The 24,348-nt window shown below is 44.1% G+C and overlaps 1 protein-coding gene and 1 long non-coding RNA gene across 2 annotated transcripts in view; one reads left to right on the top strand and one right to left on the bottom strand.

Annotated features, from left to right (window-relative positions):
• The window catches only part of LOC139756564 (homeobox protein abdominal-B-like), a 217,365-nt gene that overhangs the window by 51,460 nt on the left and 141,557 nt on the right, over positions 1 to 24,348 (top strand). The gene's annotated exons all lie outside the window — the stretch shown is intronic.
• Positions 1 to 24,348, bottom strand: part of LOC139756565 (uncharacterized) — a 75,530-nt gene that overhangs the window by 20,324 nt on the left and 30,858 nt on the right. Inside the window, exon 2 of the long non-coding RNA XR_011714381.1 lies at positions 19,935 to 19,996. This is a non-coding gene — a long non-coding RNA (uncharacterized lncRNA). The remainder of the gene's footprint in view (positions 1 to 19,934; positions 19,997 to 24,348) is intronic.

Here is a 24,348-nt window from a genome sequence, read left to right on the forward strand (position 1 = left end):
TATTTCTTATTTTTATTAATTCCATTCTATGACATCTATTTCCAAAAACTTTTATTCCTAATTTTCATTGATAAGAAGTAATTGTGATTTCAATTTCCCTTCAGGATTATCTTAGTTTCCTCATTGTATGTTATTTAAGCGAAGATCAAAGGCATTATAGTGTTTTTACGTACGACATATATTGCCATATACGGGTGCTGGCCTCCGAAGGTATGTGTGTGTGTGTGTGTGTGTGTGTGTGTGTGTGTGTGTGGGTTATGGGTAGAGAATACACACACACACACACACACACACCTTCCCACATCAGCAGGTCTCCTGCAGCGCTCAGGAAGTCTGCCACGTTTACAGCCCAGGACCTCAGGACAAGAAGTGAGGTCATGTTGTGCGCATGTCTTTGTTAGGTGATTGTTCGACAGTTAAGGAGTAGTTGTTCAGTGTCATCGTGAGGGGAGATGCGTTTCATGAGGTGGGGGGTGGGGGGTCATGTGATATGATCAGCGATGGTTATAAATGGTGGAGAGATGGTGTGTGGTGTCCAGAGGGAAGGCGAGATCGTGTAACTCATGCATGTATTAGGGGTGGTGTGGTTTAGGGTGGAGAGAATATGCATTGCTTCGTCGAGGAAGGAAGCTAAGGGAAACTCTTTCCTTTTCAGGAACTTGGTGCCGGATGGTGTCGTAATAGCCTTTATTTGTTGATGGCTTTTATCTGCTGATGTTGGAGATGTTGGGAGGGAAGGAGCGAGGGTGACATTTGTGTGTGCTGTACGTTGCACCTGTGGTGGCTGGTGTTTGGTCAAATGATAGTGGATGATAAATCAGAGTCGTGTAGGATTGCAGATTGGATAGCAACACTAAGTATTCAAAAAAGATATATATATATATATATATATATATATATATATATATATATATATATATATATATATATATATATATATATATATATGTTTATTTATTCATTTATTCATTCCAGTCCTATGAATAATAGGGTATTATAATGTCTTCGTATCTTCCACTCGGCTTTAGTGATGGATTATAAAGCTTTAAAAGCTTTTCGAGTTATATGACTTCCACTGAACTTAAAATGATATTAACTGTCCTTAACTTATTTCCTCTTCAAGAAATCTTGCTTTCTCAATCCTCTGGTACCAGACAAAGATTGAATAAAATCGATAGTTAGGATGTGACTGTTGACAAATTAGATATGGACGACCCTTTCTCCCTATCTCTTTGTATAGAGTCTTTCTAATTCACGTCCCGCAAAGGAGGACACAGCATCAGCTCTAGTGCGAGGGAGGCGATGAATGAGGTCTCGTAGCCATTTGGTCCGAGGAGGAGACGTGGCTTTGCAGGGGATCCCATGCAAAAATGATTCTCATCTCGTTGCACAACAACAACAGCCTCCTCCTCCTCCTCCTCCTCCTCCTGGTGCTCCTCCTTGCCATCTCTCATTCTATGCACACGCACGATCTTCCTCCTTACAGCCATTATCAGTCCGATGTTCGCTTGCTTGGCCGTGGTGCCTTGTGTCTTATCTCTCTCTCTCTCTCTCTCTCTCTCTCTCTCTCTCTCTCTCTCTCTCTCTCTCTCTCTCTCTCTCTCTCTCTCTCAACACTTAACAACACGAACCAACCTCGCATGATTCATTCTTCAAAACTCTGTATATACAGATTTTTTCCGTTTAGCGCTCCGCGCTAGCCCTGCCCATAGGCAAAAATCTGGTATTTAAGCAATCGTCATTAGTACTCTTCTCTCTCTCTCTCTCTCTCTCTCTCTCTCTCTCTCTCTCTCTCTCTCTCTCTCTCTCTCTCTCTCGTGAGGGTGAGGGTTGTGAGGTAAAATGTTTACATCGTTACCACAAGCGGCCTCTCGACGTCTGCTGAAGGACCACAAACAACAAACCCCCCCTAAACCCCCCCCCCAAGTACCAAACACCCCCCTCCCCCTCCTCCTCCCCCCTTTCCCACCAGCTCACCTGTCAGAGTCCGCAGCGGTTTCTAGAATGTCTGGCCACCTAACGGTTTCTCCCCGTGGTCTCCAATACCGGTATCTGATTTTGGTCTCTGTGGCTTTTGGTCCTCCACTATCCTCTCTTTGCGTCAAAATGTTGTTTTCTATCTACATCTAACTGTTCTTGGTTTCTAATTGCGTTTTCTGCCCTCGGCACAAAAGTTGACTTTGGTTATCTACTTGAGGTTTCTTATACAGGGTACACAGCCCCGCTGTTTCTACCTGCAGGTATCTACCAGGAGGTGTGAAGTAGAACGCGCTTAGCGAATCATGTTGGCCTCTGGAGATAATCGCTAATCCTTTGTGGGATTAGATTGAAGACCCTCCACTCATCCATTGACAAACTAGATTACTTTTCTTTATATTTCTAATCAACACACATAATCGTCAACTGCATCTAAGGACAGCATTAAGTGACCATTATAACACAGAATTAAGATAACGACGAAAAGTCAAACCGAAGCCTTATGGAAAAGCGTAAAAGAGAATGGGAAATCGAAGACCCTCTGGGCTCGAGACGCTGTGCAAGAACATCGTCGTATATTCTCATAGATGTCACAGACGGAGCGCAACGCCGCCTTCTTACTGGCTGCCGGCTCCTACCTGAATTGCGATTGGGCGAGAGCGGACGCGGCCGAAGCGAATCTCACGGCCGGGATCCAGTGGCCCGAACTTCGAACGAAACTTTTCAGTCGGAAAAGGTTAAGATGCGAAACTTGATTGGCTGAAAAGTTGCTGATTAGTAACTTTTGACGGGGAGTTATAATTTCTATAACAGTGGGAGGATATTAAGTGAATCTTGGGTTCGTAAGGCGCATCGATTCGCGGGAAGAGTACGGAACGATGCTTCGTCAGGGCCAGTGAGATGGGCGATCGAGAGAAGGGGTAATATAATGCTCTTCCCCAGTGTGGCGCCACTGTAAGGGATTGTTCCACTTGGGACCCTCTGTGGCAATGGTCAGTATGGCTCGCAGGCAGTCCAGAGGCGATCTGAACCTCTCTTCATGGGTGATATTGGGTGTTTGAACCCTTAAACAACGGTGTGTTCAACTGGTCACGGGGTTCAGAATGTGGTGTTTGAGAGCAATCGGTATACAGATGGGGGTGGATGGATATAGATTTAATTGACTGGAAAAAATCGATGTTTCTATTAATTGGAGGCCGGATGAACGGAGTGATTCTGTAGTTCATAATGTTTATAATGTATATTAGAGAAATTTGTGCAACTGTTCACGATACGCTTTAGTTAATGCAATATTTTCATCATACTTTTGAAGAATCACTCACATATACACATACTTACATTCACAATTTACACAAACGATCACAAAAGGAAAAAAAATAAAGTCCTCATAACCCTCCACTCACAAATACTAAAAGACTCACCCAAACATTCTCAAAGACACAGCCACTTATCGCAGTGTATACAGACACTTACAGATGAACTCAACCACTCGCCCTCAAACACAAACAACGCGCACTCATCTACGTACGTGATAACTGCTCTAGTTCATAATTTCCACATTACTATTTTCATTACCTTCAATCTCCCTTCTCCCCATTACCTTCAATCTCCCTTCTCCCCATTCCAGCACAACATTCTCCCATCCCATATGACTCTCCTACTATCCCAGGCATCTGCTGAACCTTCTGCCACAATATCATCCATCCATGTTTGTAGATAAGGGATGTAGGTCACTGTTGCTACCCTCCAGCAGATAACCTCGTCACAGACCATCAGGTCTTCGGCAATCTTATCGGTGATTCGTCCTCCAGCAGATAGTCTCGTCATAGACCATCACATCTGTTATCTGTCTTATCCATGGACTGTCCTCCAGCAGATAATCTCGTCTTAGACCATCAGGTCTCCTGTTATCTATCTCATCCATGTACGTAAAATAATGTCCATTTAATAGATACGGTCCTCCCTGTTAATTTGAAAAACGATAACCCCCACACTCCATTATGGTTCTAAACTCAAAGATCAGTTTTCCGTATACTTTCATGCATAAATATATCTATATCTACATCCATCTTTATTCTCCTTTGGGGACGGTAATCGCAGAGGGGCATAAAAAGATAAACACTGGAGGATGACGAGGCGGGGGCCTGGCCAGTATTTCCCTCGACCGCTACAAAAACCAATCACATGAGAGATGCCGGGACGCCCGATGAAGTTTTTCAATTAAGCCAAGACGCGTTGACCTGCTCTTCCCTCTCTCTCTCTCTCTCTCTCTCTCTCTCTCTCTCTCTCTCTCTCTCTCTCTCTCTCTCTCTCTCCTGTGCTAATGTCACTCTCCACTTCATTCGGACGGAAAGTCTCCATTATCGAACTTTCGTTTCTCTCCCCATCAAACCTCTTTTCCCTCCGTTTCTTTCATGTTTTATTCTTATTGTTATCTACCCTGACACCTCCTCCTTCCCCCTTCCATCGTCGGGAGGCTGGACCACACTGATCGAAACCCCTGACCAACTGTATGACACTGTTCCTTGAGTCAGGTCACGGGAGAAGACCTTAGTGGGTGGCGAGTTATTATTGGGGCGACCCAGGGATACTTCATGGTGGGAGGGTTGGTGGGGGAGTTGATGATGGGGGCGAGGGGGAGAGAGGGAGGGGAGGGGGGAATTAAGGGGTAGGGAAGGAGGAGGAGGAGGAGGAGAGGTTTGGGAGAGCAAGATGGTAGAGGGATGGGGAGGAGTGGCTTCCATTGTTCTCATTATCGGAATAGTTGGTACAGGCATAACCTGTTTATTGGAAGGCGGAGGAGGGAGCGGAGGGGATAGTGGGGGAGAGAGAGAGAGAGAGAGAGAGAGAGAGAGAGAGAGAGAGAGAGAGAGAGAGAGAGAGAGAGAGAGAGAGAGAGAGAGAGAGAGAGAGAGGACGGGGGAGGGGTAATTGGGGTGTGCATCTGAATATCAGGGGAAGAGAGAGAGAGAGAGAGAGAGAGAGAGAGAGAGAGAGAGAGAGAGAGAGAGAGAGAGAGAGAGAGAGAGAGAGAGAGAGAGAGAGAGAGAGAGTTTGGATGGATTGTCAGATAGACAGATATCAAGACAGATAGACAGACAGAGAGAGAGAGGCAGACAGAGGAGAGAATGAGACTCACGGATGAAGAGAAGAAGAAGACAGGTTATTGCGTAAACAGACGGCCACAGACAGACACAGACCAACAGAGAAGGAAACAGACGAACTTACAGACAGTGAGGATCCAAGACACCAGCTGGTGTAGGGACCAAAATGGCAGACACACGGGCCTTACTTTGTTCCAGAGAAAATGGGAGTTTAGTGGGAAGGTGTTAATGGTGATGGAGGTGATGGAGGAGGGAAGGAGGGGAAGGACTGGGAAGAGATGGTAGATGGAGTGATGTCCAGGACGGGAAAAATGGAGTGAATAGATGGAGGAGGGTAGATGGTAGGATGTAGAAGGTGTATATGTGATGGAGGAGGAGAAGGGAGTGATGGAGTGAGTAGATGAAGGATGCAGAGTGCAGGGGAAGAAGAAGGAAGGGAATGATAAGAGAAATTCTTTGGGGAAGAATGAGGAGGTGGAGTAGGCAAGATAAAGAGACAGGTGGAAGATAGAGACTGGGAGAAAGAAGACGGTATAGACTAAAATGATATGCAAAGAAGGACTATAGAATCAAAACAGAAGAAGAAGAAGGGAAAACAGTGAGAAAAACAATAAGACGGAAGAAGAGGCAATAGGAAAGAGTAGGATGAAATGATGGGCTGCACAGAGAGAGAGAGAGAGAGAGAGAGAGAGAGAGAGAGAGAGAGAGAGAGAGAGAGAGAGAGAGAGAGAGAGAGAGAGAGAGAGAGAGATGAGGCACCATCTGCATGAGGCCCAGATCCGACAGCTTCCACCGAGACAAACGACCATCGTTTCCACTCATTTGTTTCTTCCCTTACACCTTTTCCTCCCTTTCCCTACCTACCTCCTCCTCCTCCTCCTCTTCCTTTATCTCTCCTCCTTTTCTCTTCCTTCCTTCCTTCCTGTTCCGTGTTCCTTCCCCAAGCCCCTTCCCATCTTACCCAACCCCCCTCCTCACCCTCTACTCCCACCCGGAACATAATGTAAAAAGCCAATTTCAAGTTTGCGTAGAGTGTATCCGCGGCGGCCCAACCCATCGCATCTCAGAGCCACCGTAATGCCAGCAATTCGGATGCAGCCTCAACAACCGCAGCGCCAGCGACGGCAGCAGCAGAAGTAGCAGCAGCAGCAGCAGCAGCAGCAGCAGCAGCAGCAGTAAGGGGACCAAAAGCAGGAGCCTTACTGGAGGAAAGAGAGGAGGAGGAGGAGGAGGAGGAGGAGGCCGCCGGCGAGTTGGTTCTTGATTCATGAGCCAAGATGAAACGTTTCGTCTCGCGCGTTTGCTGGTGTGTGGGAACGAGATTTAGTGGGAGACGCCATCTGTTTCACGGGATCTTTCTTTGCTGTTTTATAAGACCCGTGTTGTTTATTTACGATTATCTGCTGCTTAGTAAGAGATATTGAGTGTTTTATTGGGTTTATCACTTCTTCAGTAGAGATATTAAGGGATTCACTGGGTGTATCAGCGGCTTTGTAAGATGTATCGACTGTTGCACCGGTATATCAGCTGCATTTTGATAAATATCAAGTGTTTCACTGGGTTTATCAACCGATTCATGAGAGATCATAAATATTTCACTGGGTGTTTCATCTGCTCCATTTGGCACATCAGATGCTTCACTCAAGACACAATACTACTGGTTCATGAGAGGTCTCAAGTCACCAGATGAGGTTTCATTTGAATCACGTGGGATTTGAGATGAGTCGTGGGTTTTGGCTAAAACAAAGAATTTCAAAAAAAAGGCAGATGTTGCAGGAGATCTGTGTGTCCAAGTCTTGTACTCTACACGAAAGTTTGTACATAAGTTTCTGTAGGACTGATTGATGTAAGATCTACAGGATATGCTTAACAACAATCATATATTCATTCTCGTGCATTATCATACATTGCAAAATCTGATGGTAAGAAATGAGTATCCAACCTCTTTGGCTCCATTTACAAAAACATGAAATGATAAAAGTATAAACTAATGGTATTTAGTTAGAATATATTTTGTGCCGCTATATAATGTAAATTACATAGGCGACCTAAAAGTGACAGATTCAACGGTGAAACTATTCTAGAGAAACTGTTGACGACTCTTCTGTTACAATCGACTCTCGCATATCGATAGCTTTTGTCATGGATCGTCACGATAAGATGGTTTTCAGCTATATGACATGGGACGTTCTGAACAGAAGTGGTGAACTCTTATTATTGGCAAGGAGGAAAAAAAAAATATATATATATAGTGAGGGTCTTTGAGTCTGATATATCAGAAACCGTTTTCTATGTTAGCTAAATATCTATAGATTTATTGTGTAAGGTGTGAGAGGAGGATTGGTGTCTTGAATGCCACTGACCTTATGATGCTTCCTGGACAAGTTCTTGCAGTCGGTTCACGTACGATAAGACTCGACCATTACAAAAGATTCCAACACCAAGAAAGTCCTCCTTCTCCTCCTCCTCCTCCTCCTCCTCCTTCTTCTTCTCCTCCTCCTTTTCCTCCTCCGCAGCAAGAGCTCAACACTAGGTCCCTTTGTCAGGATGTTGCATGGTAGAACAGGCCAGAAACTGAAAGTCATACTAGTAAATTAGACCAGGGTTCGTGTCGAATTTGCATGCGAATAGAGGCCACAGCTGGTAGTTTATCCTAGAGGTGTTTTGTGTTTTTTTTTTTCCCTTGTGACCTAGTGATACGTAACACTGGTACCCACGTACTAGGTATATGAGGTGCGTACGTGTGTTCTGAGGTCTCAGTACCTGGTACAAGGGAAATGCTGATTTCTCAGTATTATCTCATCATCGTCTCCACGACTTTTCACGGACGGAAATGTTCTTTTGGGAAGTGTATAAGAAAGAACGAGAGGTAGCGCCAGGAACTGGTCTTATGTGATCAGGCAGTTCCAGAAGAAGGTATAACTATTATCGCATTTTTTTCCTGCAGCAAAGATATTCAGTAGCAACAAGGAACTTGCATACGTCGACCCTAGGCGGCGCTGCCCCTATTCAATCCTGTTTGTAAATGTCCTGTTGACATGATATCTGCTCTTCGTTTTCTGTCTTTTTGGACAACACTGTCGCATAAATTCCTTCGTCGCTATCTGTGGTCATAGCCACAGCAGCAGGAGCAGGATGCATGTCAGTAGAATGAACTCGCACACGCAAACGTCCCTCCTGGCTACGACACCTGGGATGGAGGGACCCAGTCAATCCTACTCCCATCTGCGTCTGTAAATGTCAAGGTCTCTGTCTATGCACCCATCGTGGACCTTACTCCAGTCCTTATCTAGTGCTGCCCTCGTCTCTACCACGGTACATTTACTCGTTGTCAGAGACTTCGACATCACTTCCCTTACTGCTCTTTTCACATCAATATTCTTCTCCACATCTCTTTACCGGAAGATGTACCCTTACCCGTCCTTGTACCATCTTCCATGAAGTCCCTATCCGTAATGCCATACTTGCTTCTAAACCCATCCGTATTCCTCTCCTGTTTCTATCCCCCGTTCTCTACTCTCTCCTCTTCGTTAAGCTCTTCTCTATCCTCCTCTCCATCCAAGCCCTCATCCTCTTCTCCGTCCCATCGCCCGTCTTTCTATCCCATCCCTGGCCAAGTCTCTGTATCGCATTACCATTCATCTGCATATCTGTTTATTTTGGTTCGTATAAATCAGTCTGAGGAGACTTGCAGACCGATGAACTCATCAGTGGGATTTGAGGCGCCGTAAAGATATACCGTTACAGTTATTCTCACTATCATTTAGCATGTTTGAGGAGCCGCGGGAAGAGTTATCTATACAGTTACCATTCCAGTAAGTCTGCATATGCTCTCCTCTCTACGCTGAGTTGCGTCTTATGGTTGATATTCTGATTTTCACTATTCCATCCCAGTTCTCCTTTGCCGTCTTTTTCAGCTCCTGCACCTGTCTCTTTACCTCTTATCCCTTTCTGGTGTACAACTCCCAATCACTTGCACTACTTCCCTGCAGGTACCGCCCATAAATATATCTTTTCTCTTTCACAAGCAGCTTTAAGAATAATAGTAAATGAGTACATAACTTGCCAATAGTTTCTTTCTTACGTAAGAGTCAGACAGGAACTCAAGCCTATAAGTTCGAAATTTGTCGGTCGATTATGTAGATATCGCCTGAATCCTTACTGTGTTTAAGTTCAAGAACAGTTCCTTCCGTGTGGGGACCTGGGGACAGCTTGTACCCATTTCCCGTCACTGTGGGTCGACTCTCGTAGCTGGTGATAAATATTAGGTAGTCCGAAGAAAATGTTTGTTTACATTACCACCTTGAATCTGCAGTAGATCTCAAAATGGAGAATGAGAGAGAGAAGAGAGAGAGAGGGGACTGTAAAAGAAAACGAGGAGGAAAAGAGAATAGAAAGAAACAATGCATTTTAGCCCAGATGATTAAGATTTCCGAATCAATGACTCTCACATTGTGCCTGTTCGTAAATGATTATGAGTGATCGTGGGTGTTATGAATGGATTAGGGAAGATTGGAGGGATCTCTGATGGCCACGAGAAGTAAAGGTTTTAGACAAAAGATAGAGAGGAAGAGGAGCAGAAAAAGACAGGAAGGAGAAATGTATTCAGAAAGTATAATGAGAGTGGTGATCAAGAATATGAAAAATGCATAGAAAAAGACAGTTAGGTACGTTGAAGTACATGGGAATGGCAGATAAATAAAAGACCTGATGGTCTATCGCGAGGTTATATGCTGGAGGACAATGAGAGTATCATACATTCCTAACATACGTAGAGGGAGACAGGATACGGAAGCAGAATGCTCCTCGCCACCCACCACTGTAGACAGATGGAGACAGGATTAGAGGAGAAAGCTCCTGGCTACCCACCAATGTAGACAGAGGGAGACGATATTGATGCAGGAGCCTCCTCGCCACTGTAAACTGTGATGCAGAAGATGGACACAGTAGACGGTATCGAAGAAGGGGAAGGAAAGGTGAGGGGAGAAGGAGAGAGAGAGAGAGAGAGAGAGAGAGAGAGAGAGAGAGAGAGAGAGAGAGAGAGAGAGAGAGAGAGAGAGAGAGAGAGGACAAAAAAACCCCTTAGAGACAAGGGGGAGAGAACCATTTCTGAATATTTACGTCACCTCCGTGTGGAGAGAGAGGGTGACAGGCAGGGGAGACTCGTCGTAGTGTTTGCTCCAACAACAGGTCTTGGGGTGAGGGATGATTTATTGCTGCTGTGGCACCGTGACCCTCTCGGGCTCCGCTTCTTCCCCTGACTGCTCAGCTCACGGTGCCTCTTTCTCTTTCTCTGTGGATTGCTGAGCCCACAGTGCCCCTCCTAGTGGGTTGCTTAGGCCATGACGCCTCTCTCAGTAGGTAGCTGAGCCTTGGTTGCATCTCTCAGTGGATTGCTGAGCCCACAATACTTCTACCAGTCATCTAATGAAACCAGAACGCATTTCTCAGTCATAGGAAGAAAGTAGAAGCTGAGTGGTACATCAAGACGTTGGAATGAGTAAGGCTGGAGAGAAAACAAAGAGGCAGAATGAGGAAGGGTGCACACTGGTGCTGTCATTATCGTTAGATTCAGGAGGTGTTCGCCTGGCATGGACCCATAGCATATAATAGTCCGTCATCTGAACCTGGATGAGAACACTGAGAATAAAGGTTTGCAAGGGAGCGTGTGCGGGCATGAAGAATAAGAGAAATGTTGGGGAGCCAGAGGTCATTTCTCAATACATGTATGACGAGAGGTTTGGTAGAAATCCTGAATGAAGAGTTACTGAAAGGAGGGAAAGAAGGACGGCCGAGAAATAAGTAAACAAAAAGAGGTAATGAACATTCGTTTGATTCAGGAGGAGGAAGAGTGGCCATCTAAACGACTGAATTAGTGAGAAGTCCCTGAAAGACACTGGAAATCAAATTGTATCTACGAGGTACGAGAGAGATTGATAGAGAGGCCGTGGAAGAGGCAATACTATAGATATAGGGCCTCACAAGCATAGTCCCTCTGTACACCACGTTGGTTCATCTCGGTTATTCTTGCCATGGATACTGGTCGTGTCAGGTTATGACATTTGTGAAAAATTCAGTCTTGCTCATAGGGTCAGCCAACTGAGAAAGGAAAAAAAAAAGATTTACGTATGCCCAATCCTGTACTCCAGTCTCTGTGTTTCAACATTTCTCTTTTATATCTACTGAGAAAAGCTGGTTGAGGATATGCAAATCAGCTTATGCATGAAAATGCAAGATGAAGGTTAACCAGACAGGCGATAAGTGATAACTCATATAGACGATTCCCGAGTCAGAAGGCAATGGAATTATCACGACTTCTCCACAATTTGCAAAAATCTTTTAGCTTCAGTCTCTAGCTGCCGGGGCAAGAGAATAGGCTTTGGCTTCAGTCTTCAGCTGCCGGGGCAGAGAATAGACTTTGGCTTCAGTCTTCAGCTGCCGGGGTAGAGAATAGACTTTGGCTTCAGTCTTCAGCTGCCGGGGGCAAGAGAATAAGCTTTGGCTTCAGTCTTCAACTGCCGGGAGCAAGAAAATAGGCTTTAGCTTCAGTCTTCAGCTGCCGGTGCAAGAGAATAAGCTTTGGCTTCAGTCTACAGCTGCCGGGAGCAAGAAAATAGGCTTTGGCTTCGGTCTACGGCTGCCGGGAGCAAGAAAATAGGCTTTGGCTTCAGTCTTCAGCTGCCGGGAGCAAGAAAATAGGCTTTGGCTTCAGTCTACAGCTACTGGGAGCAAGAAAATAGACTTTGGCTTCAGGTCTACAGCTGCCGGGAGCACGAAAATAGGCTTTGGCTTCAGTCTTCAGCTGCCGGGAGCAAGAAAATAGGCTTTGGCTTCAGTCTACAGCTGCCGGTGCAAGAGAATAGGCTTTGGCTTCAGTCTTCAGCTGCCGGGGGCAAGAGATTAGACTTTGGCTTCCCTCTTCAGCTGCCGGGGCAGGGAATAGAGGACTCTGTTTATTCACTGGACGTACGCTCTTTGAAGTTATTTGTAAACAGGAGGTGCTCAGCTCAGTGGCCATAATGCTTGCTGGTGTTCAACTGCCTCGTCGGTAAAGACAGAGCCATGATAATTGCTCACTTAAATCTTGAAACAAAGCATAATTACCGCGTAAAATAAAAGCGTAAATAGCGCTCAAGCTAAAATATTATTGTTGTCTAAGGCGATGCATAATCAACGCCTCGGAACAAAGCAAATTTAAAAGTTAATGTGACACTTAAGTGCATTACAAAGGGAGACTTTTCCTCATCAAGGGTTCTCTGGACATCGAATTTTCTCTTTTTTTCTTTTTCACCTTCTTCAGCCTTAATGGGAGGTGTGTGGTCAGGGGTGGCGAGGAGGAGCAGTGTATCAGGGAGGGGAATGGAAGGAGAGAGGAGGGAAAAGGCTCAGGGGGGTAGGCAGTAAAGGGAGAGAGGGGAGTAAGGGAGGGAGACGGGGTGGAAAGAAGCAGACGTCCACAGAAGAGCGACTCCCGGCAAACCAATGGCGCCCTGGAGATTAACCTCAACGCCGCCGAGGAATTTATATGAAAAATACTGCTTTCTCCTCCCCCATCTCTCTCTCTCTCTCTCTCTCTCTCTCTCTCTCTCTCTCTCTCTCTCTCTCTCTCTCTCTCTCCTCTGCCGCCCCGCCCCCCCTGGTTCGATCCCTCTCCCACGACCCTGCTCCCTAACCTTTGCCATCGGGTCTTCTCCCTCCTCTCCCTCCCCTCCAACACACACACACACACACACACACACACACACACACACACACACACACACACACACACACACACACACACACACACACACTCGTCTTTCATGTCCTCCCTCTCCCCCATTATCTCTTGAACTAATTCGTCCACCACAATCAACCGAAGTGCTGGTATTTAGTTCTTGTTTCATAATTAACTAAAGTGCCCTTCCTTATTTCTTTCTCTTTATTTATTCTCTCACAGTCAACTAGAGTCTTCCTCTGGCTCAAACAACCAAAGTGGTCCTCTAGTTCAAACAACCAAGATGTCTCTCTGGTTCAAACAACCAAAATGTCCCTCTGGTTCAGACAACCAAAGTGTTCCATTCCTCGCTGGGCCGAGAAGCTGTCAAACTCTAGTTTAGAGTCATTTTTGAGTAGTTTGAAAAGACTGATTTTAAGAGGGATTCATAAACCTATGATGTCTGATTAGTGAGCAACACGTTGCAACCTCTGGTAGTGGAGGGGATTAGTCGCTGACTTTCGTTGTAGATACTCTTTTTTGAGTGAGAGAGAGAGAGAGAGAGAGAGAGAGAGAGAGAGAGAGAGAGAGAGAGAGAGAGAGAGAGAGAGAAAGAGAGAGAGAGAGAGAGAGAGAGAGAGAGAGAGAGAGAGAGAGAGAGAGAGAGAGAGAGAGAGAGAGAGAGAGAGAGAGACAGGCAGACAGACAGACAGAGAATTGTTTGTGAAGAGGCATTTAATCAAACACATCCCCACACTATCTTACGTAGCTGGATCAGGGGCCAGTGTGAATAATAATGGCCAAATTCTTCTCCACAAGAGACACACGTAACCTTCCTTTTAAGACAAAGTGATGTAACTCCTCTCCTCGTCCTTCAATAATTAACACCTCAGAGGAAGTGCCGCAAGAAGTCATATGAGCTGAGGGGGCCCAATTATCTTCCCAGGAGCTTATCTCATCTGTCCTCTTTCTCCCTCACTCCACTCTCTCTCTCTCTCTCTCTCTCTCTCTCTCTCTCTCTCTCTCTCTCTCTCTCTCTCTCTCTCTCTCTCTCTCTCTCTCTCTCTCTCCAGTGAAGCAAGACGGTCTCCTCCTCCTCCTCCTCCTCCTTCTCCTCCTCCCTTACAGCTGTATCTTCTTCCCCGGAAGCATCAGCGGTAGCAAGGGAAGGGGGGAGGGAGGGAGGGCATGGGAGGTGGAGGGGAAGGGGTGGACGGCGGTAGGGGAGGGGATGGGTGGGGGAGGGGGTGGGGGCGGGCTCCGACGGAGGTGCGGTGGCCAAATGCCCCCTCATTCACGTCCCTAAGTGGGGAACGACTCGTAAACAGGACATAATGGTCACTGGTTTTTGACACAACCTCACGCCGTCTCCCCAGTCTGAGTTCTCGATTACCTGGCATTAAATGACTCATGACACTGCGCTAGTTTGGCCATTTTATGAGCGGCAGCAGTTAGTAGAATGACTGTTACACTATCTGTTATAACTTTATTTTACTTTCCTTTTCTTCTATTTGATGCAATACGTCTGCAACTATTCCTGCTGGCGTTTTTACTTCATAGCCAGTAATTTAAAGTCTTTTTCCTCTCCAGGCCCTCACTTCCTCACCTGTCTATTGAGTTCTTAGCGTTAGTTTACGATCTGGGTTGTGTGTCTGTATCTGGCACACAAGATTCATGTCGGTCTTTGATAACAGACGAGGTCATGGTCTTGGCTCAGTCTTCTTCTGATTATGGTGTCAGGTCTTCCCGCCTGCAGTCTTTCCCACCAGGATAAGAACGGAAGTAGCTCCAGAAGATAGCTAAGGGGATAGCCCTAGAGATAACATAGGAGACTGCCATGGGGTAGTCCCTAGGAGATAGCCATAGGGATAGCCCTAGGAGACTGTTATGAGGGTAGCCTTAACATCTAGCCATAGGGGTAGCCCCAGGAGACCGCCATAGAGGGTAGGAGGAGGGATAGTAGCCCAAAGAGATAGCCTTGGGGTGGAGGAGGTAGCAATTTTGAGAGAGAACCCCAAAGGTAAGAGGCGGACCGGGGAAGGAAACCCCACGTCATGTAAATCATACACACTGATGTTGATTAAGTCTTCAAAACGTCTCTTCAAATGTTTTATCACTTCTTTCACATCCTTCTGGCTGGATGATATGTTACTCGGCATCAAAAGAACGATACGTTGTATTCTCTCGCTGAGGGCATATCTACTGTCTTGCTTTGTGCTGAGTATCTCGAATCTTTACGAGGGTCAGGCGACGCTGAATTCACCTGGGGAGTATGTTCATGAGTTGGGGTGAATGTTAAGGACTTGGGACCTGGAAAATCCAGATGGTGGTTGGGTTAAGTTGTCTCAGGGCGAATGTATTTTGCATTTTACTTTTGCATATTCAGCTCGTTGAGCACGACGGTGCGACCCTTGAGCATGACGGTGCGACCCTTGAGCACGAAGATGCGACCCTTGAGCACGACGGTACGACCCTTGGATTTGATGGCTCGGCCTTTGACCCAACTCTAAAGGGATCAGGTCTAAAAGGCCAGACCATATACCCATATGTTGTACCGCCGTGCTTAAAGCCCATACTCTCGTGCTCAGCGGTCGTACCGTCGTGCGCAGGGGGGTCGCTTCTCGTTAATCATATATGATATTCTCATTGAACTATGGAAAAACCCCGTGAGTAACGCGGTTAATGACATCACCAAAGGCGTTAAACATTTAACAGAAATCACTAGTGAGATTTTGTCCGCAGTAAAGCTAACAAAAACAAAAAAAGATTAAAAAAAAACAATGACATGACATACGGTCAGTGTAGTAGCAAGCTCATCACAGTGGCCAAATGATCACTGTTCTCTCTGTGTCTTTGTTTATACCAACGTCTGAGGAGAAGAGAGATAGCAGGTCTTTATACCAGGCAGAGGAGGCTGCCTCTCACTCGTCATATCTAACCTACATATGTCTCTTTAGGTATAGTATAATACATGAAATATGATATGTATTATCCGTACAGGATCTTACTCAATTATCTTAACATAAATCAACGACAGTGAGGGAGGGGAAAAAAAGGACATGAAAAATGGCCCGACGTTTCCCTCAACACGACATAAAACGGTCCTTCGTTCTTCGTGGATCAGTATGGCGAAGTCTTCAGAATACTCTCCTTCCCCCAAGAGAAGGTCTAGTAAATAACTCTTGGGTTCCCCCTAAGCCTAAGGCCAAAGGGGGTAGCTTAGGGGACGCCCAGGGGGTAGGAATTTGGTAATGCAACCCGAGGCAGGGGAGGATAAAGGGAGGAGAAAGGGAAGGAAAGGGAAAGCTGCCAAATGTCACAGTGAACAGACGTTAACTGAAACATAAAGAATCTTGTTGAAATTCTGAACACAGAGAAATACAGAAAAATGTCCAATTACTTGATCAAAGACTTGATTAATTGGAGACAGTGAGGCCCTCGTCTCTCGTTCTCGACATAGACAACTCGGGGAAGATTAGAAACCAGTCACTTGGAAGAAACCTTCACATTTCTCTCTCCCCACACCCCCTCCATGGTATTATTCCAACACCGTGGGAACGTCTCGGGAGAGAATGGGATGAGGAGATAGTGATACTCCTTCGACAAGACTGGAAAATGAAAGACGATCATTCTTTTGTGTCTCTGCGTCTCTCATGATGTCTCAGAAAAGAGGGAAGAAGGGGGAAAGGAAAATGGTCTGGATCCATAGCTAACCGAGGCTGAAGAATGGGGAGGGGTGGAGGGGGGGAGAGGGTGGATGGGAGGGAGTGTAGGGAGATTTCTCCCTCAAAATATATTCAGCGGTGAACCGGTCGCGTGGAGGCGGAGTTCTTGCCAAAGAGACGCCTCCAAGCTTGCCTCCAAAAAAAAATCGTCGACGTGACCAATATTTTGTAAGCTGGTGGGAAGGGAGAGGGTGGTGTTAGATGATTGTGTATTGCTTTTAAAATATAAATAATTTTAGTTATTTCCTTTCGATTATGATAATTTTGGAGAGGGGTTCCTTACTGGAGAATAAGGACAACAGGGAAAAGCTTTGGCCAAGAAGGTAGAGAGAGAGAGAGAGAGAGAGAGAGAGAGAGAGAGAGAGAGAGAGAGAGAGAGAGAGAGAGAGAGAGCACGCCATGTGGGAGGGCGGAAGAGGAACAAGCAACATACCCACCCATGCCAGCTGGCACAGACCACAGTTACCGAAAAACGTCAGAACATGAAAAATTGTGGCCCGATTTAGCGGATTCCACCCTCGACCTCGCGGCCGTGAGATGAATCATTTGAGAATTAGAGAAAATGATCGACAAATGACGCCCAAAAGAAGGCGAGATCAGTGGCGATCTGAAGCCTTATTTCAGCCTTTTTCTGGTCAGGGAGATCCATGGAACAAGCTTCAGGTGTGAGGGAGACCCATGGAACAAGCTTCAGGTGTGAGGGAGACCCATGGAACAAGCTTCAGGTGTGAGGGAGACCCATGAAACAAGCTTCAAGTGTAAGGGAGACCCATGAAACAAGTTCAGGTGTGAGGGAGACCCATGGAACAAGCTTCAGGTGTGAGGAGGACCCATGAAACAAGCTTCAGGTGTGCGGGAGACCCATGGAACAAGCTTCAGGTGTGAGGGAGACCCATGGAACAAGCTTCAGGTGTGAGGGAGACCCATGAAACAAACTTCAGGTGTGAGGAGGACCCATGAAACAAACTTCAGGTGTGAGGGAGACCCATGAAACAAACTTCAGGTGTGAGGAGGACCCATGAAACAAACTTCAGGTGTGCGGGAGACCCATGAAACAAACTTAAACTTAGAGAAGACAGACGAGCAAGGCTGTCGCAAGCTCGAAGCCTTTCATCTCTTCGAGCGTACGAACCTCGAAGACCATCTTCGTCTGGTCTCTCTGCACTGGTCCGAGAAGACCTAGGAGGTGTTAAACGACGGACAACCATCGGACAACTCCCCCCCAACCCCACCCTTCCCCCCTCCACCAAAAAACGTAAGGTTAACGACGTACGGACCAGGTACGTAAGGCGGGAGTCAAGAAAGCACGGGCGTGCCAGTTGCTTGTGACCGTCTCATTAAAGGTTTTAATGTTCCTCAACGCCTCCTTGTCCCACGCGGCGGCCACTTAACAGACGCCAGCAACAATTTAATGCTTGTAAAACACCGGCACCTAAGAAAAAAAAAAAAAGGAAGGATATATATATATATATATATATATATATATATATATATATATATATATATATATATATATTTATATATTCATTTTCGCCATTTTGTCTCTTCCATACCGCTCGGGTTTCGACCTCACGAAAGATGATGTAGAAAATGGGGCTCTGGTGGTCCGCTTAAGCCTACAGATGAGTGACGTCACGCAGGACGGGTGCTTGTGATTGGTCGACGGGCATGTGATGGGTTTGGTGGCTGTTGTAAGCTGGTGGCCTTTGCTGGTTTTAGCCCTTGTTTTGTTTTAAGGTTTTAATGCTGTTTCTTGCGACCATTGCTCAGTGTAGCTTTATCAGTTTTACTATCTCTCTTATCATTCCATTTCTCACAGCAAGATCTCGTCGCATGTATCTCTCTCTCTCTCTCTCTCTCTCTCTCTCTCTCTCTCTCTCTCTCTCTCTCTCTCTCTCTCTCTCTCTCTCTCTCTCTCTATTTCTCTCTCTCTCTCTCTCTCTCTCTCTCTCTCTCTCTCTCTCTCTCTCTCTCTCTCTCTTGTAATTTTTCTATTTTGTCTCTTTGCTATCTTCCTTCATCTATACTTCTTCTTTCTTCTTTACCTCCCTCTCTGTGTTTTATTTCCCTTCACTTCCCTCTTTTTCCCACTTCTCTCCCACTTTTCATTTTCTCCTTCTTTTTTCCACTCTTTCATCTCCCTTTTCTTTTTTCATCTTATCCTACACTTTCTATCAGTCTTCGTCTTTCTTCTTCTCTTCCTCCATTTTCTTCTCCTTTTACTCTCCTTTACATTATCCCTCCACCCTCATTCTTCCTATTCTCTCCTCTTTTGGCCATTGAGCCAGTCTTCTTTCACCCTCTCTTATCTTCTTCCACTTCCTCTTTCGTTTCCACCTCTCTCTCTCTCCCCTATTTACTCACTCCTATTCCAACACTTCCCCCTCCTCTAACCCTCCCTCCTCTTGCTCCTCTCGTATATCTAGATGATGTTATCTGATGACATTTACTCCCCTACCCTTAATCAATCCACTCATCACAGAGGATATATATGAAAGCTTACGAGACCAAAATGATATCTTATGTATCACCACCCAACGACACGGCACCGGGGGCTATGACCACATTAAATCCCATTCAGTCATATGCATTTGACAGCGTGATTAAGCATTCATATCTATCGGCATTGCGGAGAGAATTATCCCGCCTGTTAAACCGCTGAGATGCCCAGTCACTCTGGATATTCCCATTAACTTCACGAAGGAACTCACGCCTTCAAATGCTTGCGGAACCTATCTCCCGCAGTTGCCTGTAGGAGGAGGAGAAGGAGGAGGAGGAGGAGGAGGAAGGGACTGGCTGGGAGCAGCCTTAGATTACTTGTTCTTCTTAGTACAGTCAATCCCCTGTGTTCACTAATGAGTGCCTGGGCCTTCTGGTAGGTGCCAGTCTTGGCACTTGCCCCTCATAAACTCCTTACTATGGCGTTATGTGCCATTAGGGAGTGCGACTGTACATTAGGATGAAGGCGTTACTCTTGTGTTGCTGACTGTGGTATGACGTACATTTGTATATTGTTTGTGTGTATGTGCGCTTGCGTGTATTTGTTTGTATGTATATTCATATAATGGATGGATAATCAAAGAAATAGATAGATGAGAAGACTAGGTCTTAAAAGCTAAGCCTTATATTCTAATTCTTATATTGGAGCTGATCTAAACTTTTCTTTTTATCGTATTGATAGAATTGTTTTATCTACACCACCAGTCACTAGCTCTTCAATGTTTTTACCACACAATTGACACAGCCATTTCATACATTTCTGCCATTCATAATTTAACATCATCTGTGGTAAGCTGAAAGCATTTACTTCACTCAACACTCAAGCAACTCTAAGTTAACACGAACTTACATATTGATTTCCCACACTATGATTCGTCTACTTCTCTATGGTGAATCTGAATCAGCTGTTAGCTATTTCTTTGAATCACTTACTTGAATTTGGTTCCAGGCGTTGACTCCCTCTCATCTCGGAAGAGCTGAGCTTCTCTCACCATCTGTAAAGTGAGAGAGATTCCTCGTTAAATCGAATTTGATAAGAAATTTGTGTATATGTATATATACTGATTCTTCTGTAGCCGTTTATTCAGTCATTCTGGGTCGTTCTCACAACTTCTAGATTAATAAGAGTTTCCCATTTTCTCCTATTTTCATTTTCTCAATTTTTTTTCCTCATGCTTTGTTGAATTTTTCAGAAAGCTTCATCCTTTCCCATTGTTTCACTCAGCAAGATGATATGTTAGAGATTTTTTGTTTTAACCTTTTGGAGGAACATTACAACTTGAGGGATATATATATATATATATATATATATATATATATATATATATATATATATATATATATATATATATATATATATATATATATGTATATATATATATATATATATATATATATATATATATATATATATATATATATATATATATATATATATATATATATATATATATATATATATATATATATATATATTATCAAGGTATCAAATTTTTTGATGATATTGGTGTTGGGACCATAACATGATGGAAGACACAGGGAAAGAGAGGGAATAAGGGAGGGAGGAGGGAGGGAGTGAGAGTGGGAGGGAGCTGGAAGGATTGAAGGAGGAAGAGGAGCAGGAGGAGGTTTGTACAGAAAATGGGGAGGGAGAATGAGGGATGAGGAGTGACTGTTGGTTAGTGTGAGAGGAAGCTGAAGAAGAGGAGGAGAAGGAGGAGAGAAGAAGGAAGAGGAGGCTAGGAGGATATTAAGGAGGGGAGAAGAAGAGAATGGTGAAGATGAAGTATCTAAATACGGAATAGTAAAGAAAAGACGATGAGTAAGACGAGGAAAATGATGAAAGCAATACGCAGCAACACAAGAGGAAGGAAATGGAAGAAGAGGAAGAGGAGGAAACTTGAGAACAAAAGGAGACAATGAAGAATTATGATATTAATGATCATAAAAATGTTAAATAACGAAGATTAAGAAGAAAGATTACAGTTACTGTTGGATGAGGCCAGGAGACTGTGGTAGGATGTAGTAAGGGTGTGGTAGGATGTGGTAAGGGTGTGGTAGGATGTGGTAAGGGTGTGGTAGGGTGTGGTATGGTGTGGTGAAGGTGTTTAGGGAGATGGATTACTCACTAACCCAGGCAGAACAGCTCTTGATCCGAAAGGAATCCTCTGCCAGACGTAGGGTAACCATCAGTCCCCCTTCCTGCCCTTCAAGATAACTTCATCAAGTGAGCTTTATCTGCCTTATCTAACGCTTGTTCAGTGATCTTATCATCACTCTGGGCCCTTCATGATTGGCGAAAGCGTATGGTTCGTGCCCGAGGGCGTGGCTAAATGTGTAGGCGTGGCAAAGACTGAGGAGGCGTGGCCAAAGACTAAGATATGGTATCGGGTGTGAAACAAATATCTGCCGGAGGATCTGAGAGAGTGTCGTACCGCGGGGACCCACACATACACATAGCGGCTTGCTTTATATCTTTCTAATTTTAGTGACTTGATTCGATGTTCTAAGGATGAAATACAATGTTGTATAATGCACTAAGAAATGAATAAGATTAATCAGCTGAGTAAGTTAAATCAGGTGAATTAGTCTTGCATTAGTGCAACAAAATATGAAGAATAATTCCTTTGGTTTCGAAAAATATCTAAGAGGAAGAATATGTCCATTGCAATATATATATATATATATATATATATATATATATATATATATATATATATATATATATATATATATATATGATATACACCCTCAATGCCTATATTGTCCCTTCATGTCGTCCCCAACAACTTCAACTCCATCCCCAACACCAACACCAACAGCAGTAGTAGTACCTTCACCTTCACCAACAGCAATAACTTAATTACCACCACCAACAATAACAACAGCACTGTCACATCTCTTATCTCTGCTTCCACCAGCATCAACAAAATCATTTCCACCAACATCAGTATTTGCAAGGTCTTCAACACCACCTCCACCACAATCACCACCATCTCCACCAACAACAAGGGCATCTCCACCATCAACAACCACTCCAATACTAACAGCCACCACTCCTATAACTCACATAGCGTCATCAGCTACAGCAACAACCTTCGAAAACCACCATAACTCCTCTCCAGCTACAACAGCAAACTCTCTCAACCCGTGCACCAGCGAAAGACGTAACTAATCCCCACCAAGTCGAAGCCAGCGTCGCTATCAGGGAATGGGAGGCGTACTATAGGGATCAAGGGCTTGGGCCACTTTTATCTAGGCGTCGCGACGGGGCTGCGTCCGACCGCTTTAACAAGGACACTTGGCAACATGCTGTGTTGGGATTTCTAACTCCGGGATTAAAAACTTAGAGAGAGAGAGAGAGAGAGAGAGAGAGAGAGAGAGAGAGAGAGAGAGAGAGAGAGAGAGAGAGAGAGAGAGAGAGAGAGAGAGAACGGGAAGGCGTTTTGAAAAAAATTGATTACGTTGGCAGGGAAAATTTAATTGGGTTGCAAAGAAACATTTGACTAAAAGTTCGACGACCAATTTTTGGGAGGGGAAATTTAACCAGATTTGGGTTCTGATTTTGGTTCTTATTTCAGAACATGAGAAAAAGATGCCAGCCGACGGATCATCTGTTTATAATCATTGTTTTTCTGCTGTTATTAAAGACACTTTGTTTTTCTTACTTTTGATTTTGAAGCATAATTCAAACTGGAAATAATAATAATGATAATAGTAATAATGATAATAACGATAGTGATAATAACAATAATAATTATTATTATTATTATTATTATTATTATCATTATTATGATTATTATTATTATTACAATTTCTATCATCATTATCATCATTATTATTATCATTATAGAAATCATTACCACTATGATTATCATCACTGTTATTATATTTTTTTCAAACAAGATTTGTTTACATAAAAAAGTTAAAATCAAACTCTTCATAAAGAATTTATCATAAAAATAAATAACTTAAGAGTATCATTACTTACAAAATTAGAAACAATGAATATATCTTTCCAAAACACATATCCATTATGTATCTTGGAAATGCTCGGGAATGAAATGTTAAAACATTGGGGAATAAATTTCGTTAACCTTCAAAGCTTAAAAGAAAACAGTTGGTGTCTGACATGCTGGACGAATGACGTGTCCAGACGCCATATTCCTCACGTCACGTGACCACCCAGACCCCAGGTGGGCAATAATGGTAAAATAAACACGTCAAATAAAGCTCAGGTATGCACGGCAAGGCAGTTAACAATCACCCTAATTGCAATTGACGTTTAAATGTGTCTTTACCCCCTTCTTTCTCTTCTGTCAACCCCACTTCCCGTTCTCTTTCTTCATTACCCTCGTTCACCGAAATGTCCGTTTGCGTTTATGTCATAGGTGATCCAGTTAATTTAATTACCAATTATCCGATGACCTGTTCGGTTATACTTTTGCCTAGACTGAGCTTGGGTTAATCATGTTCATGTCTGTTCGTAATCATCTGGAAGCCACCTGCCTCATTTTAAATCACATTGTGATTAAATTCGTCACTAAGAACATTGTTAATTAATCTTTAAAGTAATCGCAATATTTTACGGTGATTAATCAGAGTATTAGTAATGAATAGCAATGATTAATCAGTGTCCTTGCTTATCTATTCATCAGTGAAAATATAAACAAGAAGTCTGATTCACCAATGTTTATAGTCATGACGAAGCTTCTGATTATTAATCAATGTTTATATTGATTAATAAGGAGTCATCCTTATGTTTATACCCATCACTGCGATGTGGGTTAATTGATGTTTATAGTTTAGATTACCCATGCTTATTGATAAGGTTCCTGGAAAAGATCTGGATCTCTATATAAGGTCCCTGGAAAAGATCTGGATCTCTATATATGTCCCTGGAAAAGATCTGGATCTCTATATATGTCCCTGGAAAAGATCTGGATCTCTATATATGTCCCTGGAAAAGATCTGGATCTCTATATATGTCCCTGGAAAAGATCTGGATCTCTATATATGTCCCTGGAAAATATCTGGATCTCTATATATATGTCCCTGGAAAAGTTCTGGATCAAATAGAGCGAGTATATGAGAAACTGTGTCATATAACGAGAGTTAACTTTATAAGTTAAAAGTTAGAGTCTATATCGATGCATGAGTTGTATCTGTTAGCCCTTGGAGGGAGGGAGACCAACTAGCCATCTCTGTGTCGTAAATCAGCTTTCCTCTCTCTCTCTCTCTCTCTCTCTCTCTCTCTCTCTCTCTCTCTCTCTCTCTCTCTCATGGCAACATCCTCGAGTCATAAATCAATCCCTTATGATACGATCCTGTGTCATAAATTAGCCCC

This window comes from Panulirus ornatus, chromosome 22 (assembly GCF_036320965.1).
Source record: "Panulirus ornatus isolate Po-2019 chromosome 22, ASM3632096v1, whole genome shotgun sequence".
In the NCBI taxonomy this organism is placed as follows: domain Eukaryota; kingdom Metazoa; phylum Arthropoda; class Malacostraca; order Decapoda; family Palinuridae; genus Panulirus; species Panulirus ornatus.